Source organism: Lutra lutra, chromosome 14 (assembly GCF_902655055.1).
Source record: "Lutra lutra chromosome 14, mLutLut1.2, whole genome shotgun sequence".
Lineage (NCBI taxonomy): Eukaryota > Metazoa > Chordata > Mammalia > Carnivora > Mustelidae > Lutra > Lutra lutra.
In genome coordinates, this window is record NC_062291.1 from 12,271,504 (window position 1) to 12,289,598 (window position 18,095).

Here is an 18,095-nt window from a genome sequence, read left to right on the forward strand (position 1 = left end):
CAAAGAACTTGCCGTCCGCTGTCTGTGTAGAATCTGACGGGCAGGAATTGGGGTTGGGGAGGTGAGCAAGACGAATGCCTGAAGAGGATGTTTCGAGATCACTGCAGGAATTGTAACAGGCAGATGTCTTAGAAGAAATGGGACACAACTGCTGTCCTTGAAACACCGCCACGCTCCCCAGTGGGTGTCTTGATTCTGCTAACAGATGAGGTAGAAGACACATGCCAGTCGTCCGGGACAATGGTTCTCGAACGTTCACACGCTTTAGAACTACCCAGCAGGCTTGTTAAAACATAGATTGCTCAAGAATTTCTGATACAGGAGGTCTGCACTGGGGGCCAAAATTTTACACGTCTAACAAGTTGATGCCGATGCTGCTGGTCCCGGGACCACACTTGGAGGACAGCGGTCTAGGAGACGCATGTGGGGGAAGTGTACACTCGTCTAATTAAACTAGCTAGCTGGCTTATTGCATGTACTTGGGATCCCTCGTTATACCCTGAGAGAAATAGCCCCAGCGCTCTGTCCCCTTTTCGCAGCAGATCTGTTTATCTGGTGACGACTCTGGTACCAAACAATGACTGTGTGATGGAGACTCCAGCAGCCACATCAAGGAGAGGGCACAGCTGCTCCCTGCTTCCCACGTACATACGGCGACGAAGCCACAACCCCTGCAGGGGCTTTTCCCTCACAGGCCCCCAAGGGCGTCTTGAGCTCGTCCTTGGCCTGTTTCAACGAAGTGTGAGGCCATTCAGCTCAACAGCTGACCCGTCCGAGTGCCCTGGATTAAAATGGTTCCTCCGACCCTCTCCCCTGATCTGTCCCACGGAAGCTAACCTCTCTCGGATGCCTCCCTAGAGAGTTGAGGGGAATGCGAATCAAAAAGGCGTTCACAGCGATTTCTCAGTGGTCTCGTGGTTATTTCTCATTGATCAACAAAATTCTGTTAAGATACTGAGTAGCATGTAGGCTGCTCCCCTAATTTCTCATTGGGTGTGCTTTGTTACTCCATGCCAGTCACGTGACATTAACATTTCTGAGGAAGCAAGTAAGACAGGTTTGGCTCCTGATGTTTGTTGAGGCAGAAACTAAGCCTTGACTTCATCTTCTCTGGTGCCCAAACCTTGGTGAAGGCACAGAGTCTTGGGTTGGAACCGTAGGCAGCCCCCAGCAGCCCCCGAGTGATGGACGGCCGGCAGAATGGGACAGGAGATGTGCCACAGACCAGTGATTTGGGGTATGAGCCTGAGGGTTTCCAACCCTGATGGATATGTATTCTAATTTAAAATATCACAGGGAGGAAAAAAATAGACGTTCCCATGGAAACATTTTCTCAGGGCCAGCTCTTCTGTCTCATTATCATATCTTATTTAAATATTTCCTGGAATCAGTTTCAACTTAATCCTTCTGGAGGTCTTCTATCTTCAGTGGCCATGGATAGCATAACATCTGGTCAGAGGTTTTCTTTAAATAAACTGCAAAGTTGTAGGCAGTTCCATGGTTTTCCATATGTCTGCTTGTTCTTTCAATAGTTGCAAGTTTCATATCATGTGAAGATGTCATTAGCATTCGTTTCTGGATCTCTCATTAGGGATGTTAAGTTGGCTGAGCCTAACATTCCTGAAGGAACCACAGTAGACACCTGCTTACAGCTGGAGAGGGTACCATTTGTCACGCATTTGCTAATTGTACTCCAGCCCAGTTCCAGTAAGCATTGCTGGGTCTCCTGGTGTGAGCCACGTTGTACCCAATATGTAGAGGACATTTTCCCCTAAATGTTTCTCTGACATATGAGCGTATGAAAGTCTTTACCCTTCTCAGAAAAACTAAATTGCCTGGGTGGCTTGGTGGGTTAAAGCCTCTGCCCTTGGCTCAGGTCATGGTCTCAGGGTCCTGGGATCGAGGCCCCCATTGGGCTCTCTGCTCAGCAGGGAGCCTGCTTCTCCTCCCCCCACCTTCTCTGCCTGCCTCTCTGCCTGCTTGTGATCTCTCTCTGTGTCAAATAAATAAAGAAAATCTTTTTTAAAAATTATAGAAAAACTAAATCAAATGTGAGGTTTGCATGTCCTGATGTGCCCTTTTGTCATCACTGAAGGACCGCGTATGTGACTCACGATTCGCTCGCATTCCTGGTGTGGACAGATGGATCCCTTTACTTCTGGCTCTGCGTTGATACCAGCTTGCCAGCAGAGGGAGCTCACTCTTCCTTCTTCTTTTTTTTTTTTTTCCTTGAAATCCATCCCCCTCCCTTTTTTGAACCTGATCATTTGGTGGCATGCAGTGGAGTCTCATGGATTCTTCATTCTGGAAGCTAATTAAACTTCCAGAAACCTAATTTGTGGGAATACATCCTACCTGGGCAAAATAAATTTCCTTCCTCCCAGCATCAGACTTTCCAGCCATTGTATCTGCATGTTTGCTTGTTGAGCTATTCAACAAGAGAAGAGAATGTCACCACCTCTCAATATACAGATACATGTATTCAGTTGGTTAGATGCAGAGTTTTTTTTTTTTAAGATTTTATTTATTTATTTGACAGAGAGAGATCACAAGCAGACAGAGAGGCAGGCAGAGAGAGAGAGAGAGAGGGAAGCAGGCTCCCCGCCGAGCAGAGAGCCCGATGCGGGACTCGATCCTGGGACCCCGAGATCATGACCTGAGCCGAAGGCAGCGGCTTAACCCACTGAGCCACCCAGGCGCCCAGATGCAGAGTTTTAAAAACTTTCAGTTCCTCAATCGTAACCAGATCATGTCAATTTGTATTAGAATTAGGAGAAAATTCGCTGTGAGGCTAATAAAGCTAGAAATTCAAGTTCTGTCCCTTTACAAAGCCCGAGGGGGAGATCGGAGTGGTGGCATTTTGTACTCATAATTTTGTATTCATTCTTTTAAGGTTTTATTTATTTATTTGAGAGAGAGAGAGAGAGAGCAGGGGGAGGGGCAGAAGGAGATGGGGAGAGAGAATCGCAAGCAGACTCCACACTCAGTGTGGACCCTGAGATCAGGACTGAGCCGAAATCAGGAGCCAGTCGCTTAACCGACCCAGCCCCCCCAGATGCCCTGTATTTATTTTGTTAAAGGGAGACCATAAAGTTATAGAAGCTCTGGTCTCCGCAGAGTCTGTGTCTGCCCCTGACAGAAATATATTGAAATATTAACTTTTATAGAAAGCCTTTTGTTGGGGTGCCTGGGTGGCTCAGTGGGTTAAGCCTCTGCTCGGCTCGGGTCATGATCTCAGGGTCCTGGGATCGAGTCCCGCATCAGGCTTTCTGCTCAGCTGGAGCCTGCTTCCCTCTCTCTCTCTGCCAGCCTCTCTGCCTACTTGTGATCTCTCTCTGTCAAATAAATAAATAAAATCTTTTTTTTTTTTAAGCCTTTTGTTTCATTGCCTGTTTTTATAGTCAAAAAGTTTCTTCCTATTGCGGTGGTGGTGCTTGTGGTCACTGTGGTGTTCTTCTCTGGAGACAGATGCCTCCTGCCACCAATGCCCATGTGTCAGTAGGAATGGCAACGAGAAATAGCCTGGTTGGAGCTCTCTGGTCTGTGCCTTTATGGAGAAGCCCAGTGTGTTCACCAGCTTCCCTGAACAATCAGCTTTCACCAGAAGTTTCCACAGTCAGGTTTCCCAATTTTCCAGCATCAGGGAAGGGAGCTTAGTGTGACCTCCTCTCTCATGTCACACCTGCCCCGAGAACTCACCGCACCTCCGCGTACAGCTCTGCCAAAGGCTGGAGTGCACTGGTCCCCCCGGGCCACAGCAGTGATGGAGATCGATGAAGCGGTCTGCCGTGTCGGTGGCGGGAGCTCACTCTGAACCAGTCCACTCACTGTCTCCGTGGCCCATGGAGATGGCATTTCGGCCTTCAGTCCCAAACTGGGAGGTGCTGAGTCCATGTCAGAGATTTAACCAATTCTAAGTGACGGTCCCGCCAGAGGACACCATGCATGATGAGGGAGATCAGGACGAATAAGACAGATTTGTATCCAAGAATACAAATTTTGGGGCGCCTGGGTGGCTCAGTGGGTTAAAGCCGCTGCCTTCGGCTCAGGTCATGATCCCAGGGTCCTGGGATCGAGCCCCACATCGGGCTCTCTGCTCAGCAGGGAGCCTGCTTCCCTTCCTTTCTCTCTGCCTGCCTCTCTGCCTACTTGTGATCTGTCTGTCAAATAAATAAATAAAAATCTTTAAAAAAAATTTTAAAAAAAGAATACAAATTTTAATTCAGGGAGGGCCTAACCCTAGAATTCTGTAATTCTCCTGTGAACCATGACCTGCTTCGTTTGCAGAGAAAGAGGAATCAAGCGTGTCGATTCTCAGGCTAGCCATGTATGAACACAGGGTTAAGCATGAGGTTAATGCCAGTTGCAGGAAGACCCCATTGGTGGTGCAGGTTAAACAAAGTGCGGAGGCTGTGGTTCGGCGTCAAACACACCCCTCCTCCTCCCCCTCCTCCTCCTCTGTAGTCCCAGCACTTAACTAGTCCGCCGGCCCTTGGCCAATGTCTTAACCTCTAAGCCTGTTTTCTCCAACATAAAATATGAAGAATATCCATCTTAGAGTCATTACAAGGACTTGCCCTAACAAATAAATGTATATTTAGAATATATATAATAAATATGCAGCAGAGGGAGTAGGCCCTCAGTAGGTGATGGTATGACCCATTATTGTAGAAGTGATTACGTCACGGGTCCCGCTGTACGCACCGATATAGAACAGTTCAGCCCTACACACAGCTCTGAGTGACACGGCCATTTAGCCTCCCATAGTAACGTGATGGGACATGTGGAATCACCGATTTCGGTATCTTTTTTTTAAGATTTTATTTGAGAGAGAGTAAATGAGAGAGAGAGAGCATGAGGTGAGGGAGGGTCAGAGGGAGAAGCAGGACCCCTGCAGAACAGGGAGCCTGATGCGGGACTTGATCCTGGGGCTCCAGGATCATGACCTGAGATTAAGGCAGTCACTTAACCAACTGAGCCACCCAGCACCCCCCGCCCATCAATACCGTAAAGATTTTAAAACATTTGAGTCCAGGAATTGGCAAGGTATTTTTTCATTTAATGAGATATCATGGACATCCTTGCCGTTCAGTGCAAATGTATCTATGTCACCCAGGCTTAAAAGGAGCCCGAGAACAGAAGGAGGGACCATCCGGGATTCGTTCCTACCTTATGACCTTGATCTCGTCCTTCAGAGAAGCATGGCCACTCCACGGTGGTCTATTAATTCTATAAAGCATTCGATGCTTTGTAGATCAACAGGAAGATGTGGTTAGCCAGGACCACGGATGGAGACCTCACACCGTGGGCACGGAAGCGTACACTTTACGGATATTACCTGAGGAAAGAGAAACACAAGCCTCAGACGGGAGGTCACCTACCCAGGTCCCCTGGGGTGCGCACTGTGCAATCAGGTGGGTCTGGCCTGAATTGCGCCCCTGCTGGGTTATACGTGCATTTGGGTGCCATTCCTTGTCCCCCCCACTCCTGGAGCTCAGGGGCGGTAGGAGACCCGATGCTCCTGAATTCATCGGGGTGGGGACCCTCCACACCTAGACCTCTGAGCGAGGCCCTGACAGCACGCGGCGGGATGGCTCAGAGGAAGTGCAGTTTGATGGGGATTTCTAAAAATAATTCTGGGCACTAAACCTCAACACTTACCCCAAAGTTTTATTTTGTTCTGTGTTTATTCCGAATTCTTAGGAGAATTTCTTCTTTTCTGCCTAAGTACATCTTTTCATTTTATCAACTTCAAACTTCTGGTATTTCATTTTTTCCAACCGTATTCCTCTCAGGTTTTAGAATAAGGATTCACCCAGTTTTGTTGAACTGGTTCAACCTTACTCCTTTGCCCCTTTGTTTTTAATCCCATGGAGCCAGAATTAATAGTGATATGAGTTCTACTTTCCATTTGGTTTCAGGAAATCCAAAACAAGAGATCATTGTTTTCTAATATTTAATTGTCTGGGCTCTGCCAAAATATACATTTTGCTATTTTATTTAATTCTCACAGTTTCTGTTCCCATTGTTTCATTTTAACAGAAAGGTAGTACTTTCAACACAGCAGTCCCTTTTCTACGCTTTATGTACTTGAAGAATTTAATTTCCATTTTCTTTCATCAGAATTATCTGCCACTGTTCTTGGGGGTCGGTGTTTCCGAGGCCCCTGCATCTTCATCATCAGGGTCCTCCCGTGTCTGTTCATCAATGTGATTTTCTGCACGGCCTTGTGACGTGGGCCGGACAGTCAGTGGCCAGCGGACATGAGCGTGGACACAGGGCCCTTTGCCTTCTTACTAGGATTCCAGGGGAGCAACTGGGGAAAATGAGTCTGGAAACCAGCCATGTTCTTTCCCAGGGGATCTTAGAGCTTTGCACTGGCCACACTCCCACTGCTTTCTGCAACATTTCACTTAAAAGGAGTTAGGATCTTCAGCAGACACTGTGTCTCATGCACTTTCCTGCCCTGAAAACTCTATTTGAGTCGAGGTTATAGGTGTGAGTGAGTCCCAGATGGTCCCTCTTTATGATCTTGGGCTCCTTTTAAGCCTGGTGACATAGATACGTTTGCACTGAACAAGAAAGGTATCCATGATATATTGTTAAATGAAAAAAATAGCAAGACAGACAACATAATACACACTGGGGGGCTGGGAGCATTATCTCGGGTTAGACTGCCTGGGTTCAAATCTTAACTCTGTCACCTAGAGGCTGTGTGACCCTGTCCTACTCACTTAACCTCTCTGTACCACTCGTTTTCTCAGCTGGCCTTTAAATAAAAGAGTCTTTTTTTTTTTAAAGATTTTATTTATTTGACACAGAGAGAGATAGTAAGAGAGAGCGAGCACAAGCAGGGGGAGCGGCAGGCAGGCAGGCAGGCAAGCAAAGACAGAGAGAGAAGCAGGCTCCCCACAGAGCAAGGAGCCCGATTCGGGGCTTGATCCCAGGACCCTGGGATCATGACCCAAGCCGAAGGCAGCCACCAAACCGACTGAGCCGCCCAGGCACCCCTGAATATAAGACTCTTAACTTACAGGAGTGTCATGAGGATTAAATGGCTTCATATATGTATAAACATAGAGAGCAGAGCCTCACACACAGTGAATGCTTAAAAACATATATTTATATTTTCGCAAGCAAACACATTTTGGAAGGACACATCCATTCATCTAACTTACTAAATAAACTGTGACCTAAGTGGTTACCTCTAGGGACTGGGAGCAAGAGAGACAAGGGCAAAAGGACCAGATTTATGCTTTATACACTTAGGTGTTATTTGGAAATCACCTGTTCGTAACAGACCCACCAGGAGGGTTGAGGCTAGGAAAAGATGGGGGTCCGGCCGCATCTGCGTCTTGCAGTTAGCTGGGGGATCCAGGTAAGTCTTTGCACCAGCAAGTGCATGTGCTTCCTCGAGCTTCAGGTGAAAGGCCCGCCGCCCCCCTGGGATGAGTATGAGGGATATACGAGTTCGTACACCCACACTTGCCGGAGCGCCTGGCTCCCTAAAGGACAGACGGTCCCCATGGCAGTAGTGGGAGGGAAATGGAGGTCAAAACCCACAGCCCCTGGGTCATTAGGATGTTTGTCTTTAAGGCCTTGAGAGAAGAATTTAGAAGGCATGTCCCTGAAAGGACAGTAGAAATTAAATGAAAATTGTGGGGTCTTGTGTTCCTTTCTGTTGTTTCCCTCCCTTCCACAATGCCTGTGAATATCTCGGCCATGCGTGCACTCTTCACCAAGCATCCCAGAGCCGTCTTGCCAACGTGTTCGCTTTTTTCCTGTAACTGGAAATTAACTCTCCCCGTTCTTCGTTTCTTGCTCTGCTTTGTAGAATTCATTTGATCTTAAGGGGTTTTTGCTTTCAAGTTACTGAGAGGAATCACAATTTTGCTATGTCTTTTTCTGGCCTCATCTGCTTTTGTAAGAAAAGGTGAGGGGCACCTGGGTGGCTCAGTTGTTAAGTGTCTACCTCCAGCTCAGGTCACGATCCCAGGTTTTTGAGATCGAGCCCCGCATTGGACTCCATGCTCAGCGGGGAGCCTGCTTCTCTGTCTTTCTCTCCCTCTCCTTTTGCCCTTCCCCCTGCTCACTCTCTCTTCCTCTAATAAAATAAAATCAAGTCTTTTTAAAAATGATAAATAGTGAATATTATTAATGCAACCATATGCATCAAATATTGACCCACTGAATGTGTTAACTACAGAGGATCCGTTTTACAATTCTATCATGGTTATGAATTCTAAGACTTGGAAACTCCAAAAAAAAAAAAAAGTAAATATGTCTTTCCACGTTGCCCCCAAGAATTTACAATTTACAACCTAGTAGTAAAATGAAGATGTATAGATACAAGAAACGACATGTCAAATGTTTGAGTGGCCACCAGCGACCAGTGCGTGCCTGGGACTTCAGGTCTGGGTGTGACCATGTAGTCGGAGAGAAAGGCCCCCTTTTTACACACCTGCTGGGTGATGGCAGTTGTGTCCCTTGCTTTATTATCTCCTCAAATGTGCTTAACAACCACGCAGTGTTATTATTCCTGCTGTGGATCCTGAGGGTTTCGGTGGTCCCACACTCAGAAACGACAAGGCAGGACCCACACCCAATCACCTCCCTCCCAGCACCTTCAGGGGATGTGAGGAATGTCACCTGTGTGAGGTCCAGAGTATGGTCTGGGACAGCAAAAGGACGGTCACAAAGTGATCTGTGGTGCTTGTTTTCCCAGGAGACTGGATTTGCCTTGTGCCCATGACAGAGGGACAGTTGAAGGGACGGGGTGGCTAAGAAATCCTCTTTCTCCACAGCGGAAGGGGCTCAGCCCCTTGACGATGGGGACTCCTCTTTCCCAGCCACACCTCCTTCCTGTCCCCAAAGCCGGACTGCGCGGGTGTGTGTCTTGTTGGGTCACCGCCGCCAAGTGGCGCAGAGCTGGAGTGGTCGAGGTGGCCGTGAGTGCCAGGTGTTTTCTCAGCCTTCCCCGCCGCCGCCTCCGGAGCCCGCCGCTGGCCTTCCCTTCCAGCGGCCGCTCACGATGCAGCCGCAGTCTCTGGTTCCTGCCTGCCCTGCACCTGATCCCCTCCTGGAGCCCTCCCGTCACCAGCTCTCCTGCCCTAAGTGTAACTGTGTTCATCCCAGTTACACGGGAGTGGAGGCAACACTTCTGGGTCTGCTGGGGGGAAGAAACTGTGGCAGATCTCAGAGTAAAACCTCAACTGGGAGAAGATGGAACCTTCCCCCAAGGAGGTGTATCGAGAGAGAAAAATTAAAACACCGTGCGCCCTGATGGGAGCGTGGGGGGGGTGTGCCTGCAACACTTCGGATAGGCTGTTCCCGCCACCTGGAATGCCGTGCTCTTTCTCTCCTGCTTGGCGGCCGGGCGTTTTCGTTCTCGAGATTTGTCAGATACCCTCTGCTTGGCCACCTCCTCGATGCCTCAAGCAAAGATGATTATGGACAGTAGTCCTTCTGTCGCGACGACAGCGTAGTTGATGGTGTCTCCAACCAGTGGTTTCCAGGGAGCAGGAACCATGTCCCCAGCCCGACGTGCGCAGTAAGCACTCAAACGCGTGGCCTGTCTCAGATCACAGCTGAACAAAGTAGGACAAGGTAGATTCCAGCCGGGGTGGGGGGCCGGGGAGGGGAGGTTGGAGAGTGTGATTTCCAGAGGAATTAAACGTCAGCTGATGCTTGAAGAGACTTTGCCAGAGAGTTTGCTGGGTTAAGGGCCAGGACAGGGTCCAGATTTTCTTGGAAAATGGGATGCTCCAGTTTTCTGGATCTCTGTTATCCCTACTGGCCTCTTGGGCCCGGGTAATTCTCCCTGGGTGGAGGGAGAATCTGGTGCCTTGTAGGGGGTGTATTAGCATCCCTGACCTCCCTCCCACCCCCTAGACATCGGGAGCACATTGTCACCAACTAGGGACAAGAAAAATGTCTCCAGACACTGCCGAGTGTCCCGTGGGGGCAAAGCACCCTGGGTTTAGAGCTCAACAAATCTTGGCTCTTGTTTAGCCTTGAAAAAGCCGTTCTATAAAATCAAGCGAACAACCACAGAAACTTACCGTTCCTACTGGTGTTGAGGAACTGCTACAGGCCAGTCAGGCTATGCTGAGTGTCTTCTACACATTCTATCTAATCCTCAACTAGGATAATCCTCATTTTATAGACGAGGAAGCAGGATCACAGTGCTCAGGCAGCTGCTCACAGGGCAGAAGGGGCATGTCTCCTGACTCTAATGTGAGAGACTCGGGGCACCCTTGTCTGCATGCCTTCCTAGTGACTGCTGCTCCCTTCGCCAACAGTGTTCAGTACGTGCGGGAACTGGGGGACACAAGGGGGCATGCAAATAGGCTGAAGGTTAAAAGTAGATCAGATATAGGAAATATGTCCAGATATAAAAATACTCTGATAAATACGGATCTTGAAAAGAAATCATAACTAGCTTACCTTCAAACAATCCTAAAACATAAATATCAAGTCGAAAGAATGTCCTTTGCCAGCTGTCCTTGCAGTGTACATGTTAGAAATACATAGTCCAAATGACCGCTTTCACTAGATTTTTTTTCATCAGCATTATTTCTGCATTTATATTAGCTTTGATCTCAGTTCTCAAGCACTGTTCCTTACCCATTGTTCGTAGAAATCATAAGTGAATCTTGGATCCTGAAGGTCTGCTGTGGGCAGGATCCGGCCACACGCCTTCCCTCATTTTCCCTGAGAAAAGAGTAAGGACAGTTAGGGGGTAAGGAGTTGGCCCCTCGGGGTAAAGGGGCTTGATGTGTGTTTCAATTAGAACTACTTCTCATTTTATTTCTATTTCTTGCTGTTTTGCTGGAAATTCTATTAACAAGAGGTTTGGGGCTTGAGAGTGCTGATGCAGAGCATGGGTCCAATGTAGACTTTTGTTTTTGAGGTAAAACCCTGTGATTTCAACAGCCACTGTTGTGCATAAACAGCAGAGATGCAAACACTTTGCCAAGCGTCCTTCATTTCTTTGGTCAAATTGCATAAAAACCTCTGAAAGGCAGCAACCAAGGGAGGCAGCATGATACATCGACTCTTTAAAAACAAGCTTTGTCTTTTTTTTTTTTTTAAAGTGGAATTTGATTCCCATTTTGGCATTCCGGAATGTTCTGTTCGCGACATGAGCAAATGCTCCATATTAGGGCACATCTTTCCTCCTGGCAGCTCGAACGAATAACAAGAGCTCAGTTCACAGAGTTTGGTTCTGACTGTGCGAGTCCGCAAAGGTTGGATTCCCTTTAAAGACACGTTTGATTGCAGGGGGTTTGCTGACCCTCTTTGATATCCTCCACCGACTGCGTGACTGAGCTAAGCGGAGGTTCCCCGTCACCAGCCTGGGGAAACGCGCGGCCTCTCCGCACCTGCCCACAGAGCTTGTTCTTCGAGTCGACTTTGCCACCTAGTGGCTGGCTCTGGTATTGCGTCACCCCGGCCAACATAGCTTTGCAGAAAGTCCCTTTAGTTGCCAGCGGACGGTGGTGAATGGTGACTGTCGCGTCTGGGTTCGGAATAGAGGCAGCACCAAGTAACTGATCTTAGGGAAAGGGCGTGGTTGTGAACTGCAGAGGTATTTTGGGGGTTTTGCATGATTTTTCACCGTTTTTCACAATTACAGTAATAGTGTTAAGAATAATAGAGGTAGAATTAATTTAGACCTCTGGAAGACATTAATTTGCTCATTTTTCATCATTCCAGGAGGTATAAACGTTGACAGCCCCCAGTTTTTTTGTTTGTTTGTTTTTTCAGAACAGGTAATGCCAGGACGGTGTATAGAAAGTAAGAGGACTTTGTGGGGCGCCTGGGTGGCTCAGTGGGTTAAGCTGCTGCCTTCGGCTCAGGTCATGATCCCAGGTCCTGGGTTCGAGCCCCGCATCGGGCTTTCTGCTCAGCAGGGAGCCTGCTTCCTCCTCTCTCTCTGCCTGCCTCTCTGCCTACTTGTGATTTCTCTCTGTCAAATAAATAAATAAAATCTTTAAAAAAAAAAAAAAAGAAAGAAAGTAAGAGGACTTTTGTCTCTAAGAATCCATCATTAGAAACATGCCTCACACTTACACTGGCCTCTCAGGTTTCTCTAAGAACTGGCACATGGGTTTTCAGATTGGATATTTACACTTTTTAAATTTTAAAATGCTATCCAGCTATTTTACGGACTTAAAACCCCAGAAAACATTTTCTACAACTAATGGGGAGTAGGTTTCTCAGAGCCATCCTTCACTTCCCCCTAAACTTTGTATCCTTAAATACTTAGCCACATTTTGGTTCCCTTTCTCATTTTAAATATTAATAAAAGAGGCCAAGCTGCCCACGGCAGTGGCTTTCAGATGCTGCTGACCACCGCCCACAGTTCAGATCCCATCTTACGTCATGACCGCATATATGAACACGTTTTTACTCTCCTGTTGGCCCACTGATTGGGTTCTGACTTCACTTCTGAAGAACTCAGTGAGTCGGTTCTGTACGTGCTCATAAAGAGAACATAGTGAAAACGGTCTGGAAAAATATACACTCAGAGACGAACTCAAGAACCGAGCTACAGATACACAGATGTGAGTAATCCACATGGAAGGCAAGGGCCTCCCTCCCAGAATCCAGGAGTGAAGGCATTCAAGTCGACACCCACTGGCAGGATCGTGTTGAGTTGAAAAGCACGGCTTCCTTTGGGTCTCCTCACCAGCGTGAGTCAATCCAGTGAGCAAAGATTATGAAGTCCCTTGATTAGAAACGGACAAGCTCTACAGCGTGGAGGCTGTTGGGTCAGGACGAGGAAGAGGATGGTGCTGGGAAATCCTATCCTCCTCTCAGGGACAGCACTGTAAACAGAAAGCCCACATTGATCATTTCATTTGGATCTCACCCAGGACCCCTGGTTCTTCGGAAATCACATGCTGTTTATAATATGGAAGATGCATGTGAGGAAAGACATTAGGTGACCTTCACCTCCAGTAAGTATTTTTAGATATCTTTATGGAAGGCTTTTCTTGACATTGTGATCACTTTCCTCGGATGTCATACCAGCCAGATGTCCACTGCTAGGCCTCCAAGGCACGAAGATGCTTTTAAGAAGAGGAATCTGAGGGGCACCTGGGTAGCTTGGTGGGTTAAAGCCTCTGCCTTCGGCTCAGGACATGATCCCAGAGTCCTGGGATCGAGCCCCAAATCAGGCTCTCTGCTCAGCAGGGAGTCTGCTTCCTCCTCTCTCTCTGCCTGCCTCTCTGCCTACTTGTGATCTCTGTCAAATAAATAAATAAAATCTTAAAAAAAAAAAGAAGAAGAAGAAGAAGAGGAATCTGGCACAGAGGCAGAGAGAAGTTTATGGAAAATGTCTCAGGTACTGGGACTTGAGTGAAAGTTGGAAGGAGGGGGGAGGGGATGGTGTTCCCTAGCCATATTCGGACACCCCCTGACTAGATCCGGCCTCACTGTGAAGAGAACAGGGACACCAGAAATGTACCCCACCGGGCTGGGGATAGAAGATGAGTGCTGTGCAGAGGCATGACCATTGTGAAGGTCCCCTCTGAAGAACGAAGGGAAGAAAGTTCCCTACAGTGGTGGGGAGTGAAGGTCCAGGGCTGACAGAAGGACTAGGATTTACTGTGTCAGACAGGACATGAATCATTTACTCATAAAGTGTATATCATCTTTTCAGGCCATTAATACACTGATAAGGGAGTAAGGAATTTTATTTTTAATTTTTCTTTATTATATGTTTTTTGAGAGAGAGAAATTGCAAGGGGTGGGGCAGAGGGAGAGGAAGAGAGAATCTCAAGCAGGCTCTATGCCCAGCACAGAGCTGGATGCGGGGCTCGATCCCATGACCCTGAGATCATGACCTGAGCCAAAAATCAAGAGTTGGGCGCTTGGCCAACTGAGCCACCCAGGTGTCCCAGGAATTTTATTTTATTTATTTTTAAGATTTTATTTATTTATTTATTTGACAGAGATCACAAGTAGGCAGAGAGGCAGGCAGAGAGAGAGAGGATGAAGCAGGCTCCCTGCTGAGCAGAGAGCCTGACATGGGGCTGGATCCCAGGACTCTGGGACCATGGCCCCAGCCGAAGGCAGAGGCTTTAACCCACTGAGCTACCCAGGCGCCACCCAGGCGGCCCCCAGGAATTTTACTTTTATATAACAAGTTAAACTTCCGTTTTCAGGCCCCATCCCGCACCAGGAATCAGCACACACTTAACGGTTTACAACATCCATTTACTATCTACCTGTCCTCCTGGAGAACCAGGCTCGGGATGGAGGACAAGATTCCAGGATCTTCCCCTCAGCTCTCTTCCCTGCCTCCCTCTGGCTTTGGAAATGTGTAGTTTTCTCCTCAGGGACATTACAGGTCAAGCTGAAGCCCTCTTTGTCCGTCTTCCTCACCCTTGTTGTCTTCCTCGTCCAAGATGTCACTGCCAATGTGTGATTGGCATCCTTGTCTTTTTATGAGACTTTTAAGCACACAAATATCTATATAAGATACACGCTATTTTTGTATGTGTTTTGTTGCTACCTAAATCATATCATGTTTATTCATCATCCCACAACTTGTTTTTTCTTATTCAACAACATATTTTTAGAGCTTTTGAAACTTTCCTATTTATGTGTACATCTGTAACTTTCTGTATATGTATGTATCCGGCCATGAAAGCATTGCCAAGACCAGAGTCATGAAGCTTATCCCCTGTGTTTTCTTCTGGAAATTATAGCTTCATTAGAAACATATTGGCTTATGTTTAAGTCAATAGATGATTGATAGATACATAGATGATTGACTGGTAAATTAGCTTTTTTTCTGCTGTATTTGCCTTTATTACCAGATTTTTTTTAGCCACTGTCAAGCTGATGTTCTTTTCCTGATTTTTGTCATGACAACACGTGCTTCAGCAAACATCCTACGTAACCCCCCTTGTATATGACTATATGCAAAATTTTCTAGAGGACAGACACCTAGAAATTAAATTGCTGGTTCGTGGTGCGCAGACTTTTTCCATGGGATTGACAGCTGAGTCACCTTTTCATAGTCGTTGTAGCAGTGCATTTTCTTTAACGGGGTGAGGAGGCACCTGTTTTATTGGCCTAATGTTTGGGCCAGTGCACCGTTCCTTGATGTTTAAAGACTCTAGTGTTTTAAGCTCTGTCTCTACCAGAGTGTTTCAAGTCAACTTTAAAAAGCCAACTTTAATGGGGGCCTGGGTGGCTCAGTCAGTTGAGCATCCAACTCTTGGTTTCGGCTCATGTCATGATCTCAGGGTCATGAGATCGAGCCCCACGCCCGGCTCCCTGCTCAGTGGGGCGTCTGCTTGTCCCCTGCTCTCTCTGTCTCTGTCTCTCTCTCTCAAATAAATACAATAAAAAGCAAACTTTGAGCACCGTCTCCCTGATTCCTGCAGTTACAACCCTACGCTGAGGACCTGAGAGGTTGGCGTTGGTGGAAGGCAGGCAGCCGATCAGGGAAAACTTCCAAGAATTAGCTCACCACATGTTTCTTGCCCTCTTCCTAACCCACAGAGAGCGGGTGGTGGCCTTCCCGGGGTCCCGTTTGTTTTTCTTGCGATAAGAACACTTAACATGAGACCTACGTCCTGAAAAGAATTTAACCACACACTGCAGGTCTGTTAGGTGCAGACAGCGCGGGCGTGTGCGGCCCGGACTCACCTTGCATCACGTGTATCCCGAGTGCGGGGTTTCTTGTCCCTCGCTGCCCCCACACCTGGCTAGGCCCATCCACTCTCCGCTTCTCTGCGTTCTGCTGTTTCCGACGCCCCAGATAGGTGACTCATGCAGTATTTGCCCTTCCGGGACTGGTTTATCTCACGAAGCACCACGTCCTTGGGTTCCCCCGAATTGTCACATTTCCTTTTCGAAGGCTGAGAAGTAGTCCGCGTGGGCACGCCCTGCATTTCCTTCACCCGTTCGTCCGTCGATGTCTAGTTTGTTTCCCTGTCTCGGCTACTGTCGAGCGCGCTACAATGGACAGGAGAGGGCTGAGGGCACTCGAAGATGCTCATTTCAGTTCTGTGGAAGCATGGCCAAGGACAGTGTCATGAAGCTCGTCCTCTGTGTTTCCTCAGGGGAGCTTTATAGTCGCAGGTCTTATGTGCAAGTCTCGTGTCCATTTGTGTTGGTTTTGTGTTGACTTTTGTGTGTGGTATAGGACTGGGGTCCAGTTTCGTTCCTACGCCGGCGGCTCTCCGGTCTTCCCGGGGCCTTTTGTGGAAGAGGCTGTCCTTTCTTTGTTGTGTTCTTGGCTTCCCCTGTCAAAGATCAGTTGACTGTATATACACGGATGTTTGTGAGCACTCTTTCTGGTGACACGGGTCTATGTGTCTGTGTTTAGGCCGGTTTCATACTCTTAATTACCATGGCTTTGTGATCTTTTTTTTAAATCAGGGATTGTGGGGCGCCTGGGTGGCTCAGTGGGTTAAGCCTCTGCCTTCAGCTCAGGTCATGATCTCAGGGTCCTGGGATGGAGCCCCGCATCGGGGGTCTCTGCTCAGCAGGGAGCCTGCTTCCCTCTCTCTCTGCCTGCCTCTCTGCCTGCTTGTGATCTCTGTCAAATAAATAAATAAAATCTTAAAAAAAAAAAAAAAAACTTAAAGCAGGGATTGTGTTTTCTCTAGCTTTGTTCTTCTTTCTCAGTGGTTTTGGTTCTTCGGGGTCCTTTGTGGTTCCATATAGGTAATCCATTTTTACAGAGTAAGAAGTGTGGTCTCAGAGAAGTTAGGCCTTTGGCCAAATTTGCCCTCCTTCTCAGCCAACCCCAAACTCAGACCCAAAACAAACAGGCTCAGAGACCATGATTCTTAACTACCTTTCACTGCTTTCCAATAAAAAGTTATTAATGAAAATACCGGCCTCATTTTTTTGAAAAGATTTTATTATTTGACAGAAAGACAGCGGGGAGAGGGAACACAAGCAGGAGGAGTGAGAGAGGGAGAGGCAGACTCCCTGCTGAGCAAAGAGCCTGATGCGGGACTTGATCCCAGTACCCTGAGACCATGACCTAAGCCAAAGGCAGGCACCTAACGACTGAGCCACCCAGGCACCCATAGCCTCATATTTATTAATAGAAGTGATTTCCATGTGTCTCATTGTATTATAGCATCAGAGGAGTGCCCGTGATTTCCTAGACATTTCTCCCCTCGTAGCTATAAGTCATAACAGGTTTTTTTGTTTTTTTTTTTTTAAGATTTTTTATTTGTCAGAGAGAGAGGGAGAGAGAGCGAGCACAGGCGGACAGAATGGCAGGCAGAGGCAGAGGGAGAAGCAGGCTCCCCGCCAAGCAAGGAGCCCGATGTGGGACTCGATCCCAGGACGCTGGGATCATGACCTGAGCCGAAGGCAGCTGCTTAACCAACTGAGCCACCCAGGCGTCCCCATAACAGGTTTTAATAATGTGCTTTTGCCCATAATTTCCACTTCCTACTCAGAAGGCTTTCTTTTCTTTCAATGACATGTTCACCTACCAGATTCACATCCTCCTTTTTGCTTTCACACATATGAAGGTATCAGGAGACAATTATAGTTATCTGGAGTGAATGTATGATCATTAACTATTAACTTATTAATTATTGTCCTTTGGATGTTATACCATATGGGGCGATGACAGGTTACTCTCCTTGAAGGGTCCTTTTGCAACAGGAAAAATCCTGCTCATTTCACAGTCTATATCCGTGGTATGATGGACGGAGTTGAGAATATTTTTAAAATAAGAAAAAGCACCTATCTGAAATTTTACGGGGTATTTGGTATTGAATTGGTTTTGAATTATAAAGAGAACAATGGCCACTGGTAGACATGCCAAAGAATTTAGGTCAAAGATCACCTGTCTAACAGTTTGTGATTCACAGAGTTTCTAGTGATTAGCCAAGAAGCCGCTAGGTTCCAGGAGCCCTGGAGTGGGTATCTAATGAACCCAATACAGAGAGCTGGTCCCACCCATGGGTAGGACTCAATTCTGGTTTCTTTTATATTCTGTGTTCTCACAGGGGATAATTGGAATGGAATATTGTATAATTTGTGGTGTTCTACAGAATCACAGGATGAAATGAACCGAAAGAAAAGAATTGCTCTAAGGCATG

At 47.3% G+C, this 18,095-nt stretch overlaps 1 protein-coding gene across 6 annotated transcripts in view; it reads left to right on the top strand.

Annotated features, from left to right (window-relative positions):
• Positions 1 to 18,095, top strand: part of CHRM3 (cholinergic receptor muscarinic 3) — a 506,410-nt gene that overhangs the window by 480,360 nt on the left and 7,955 nt on the right. The gene's annotated exons all lie outside the window — the stretch shown is intronic.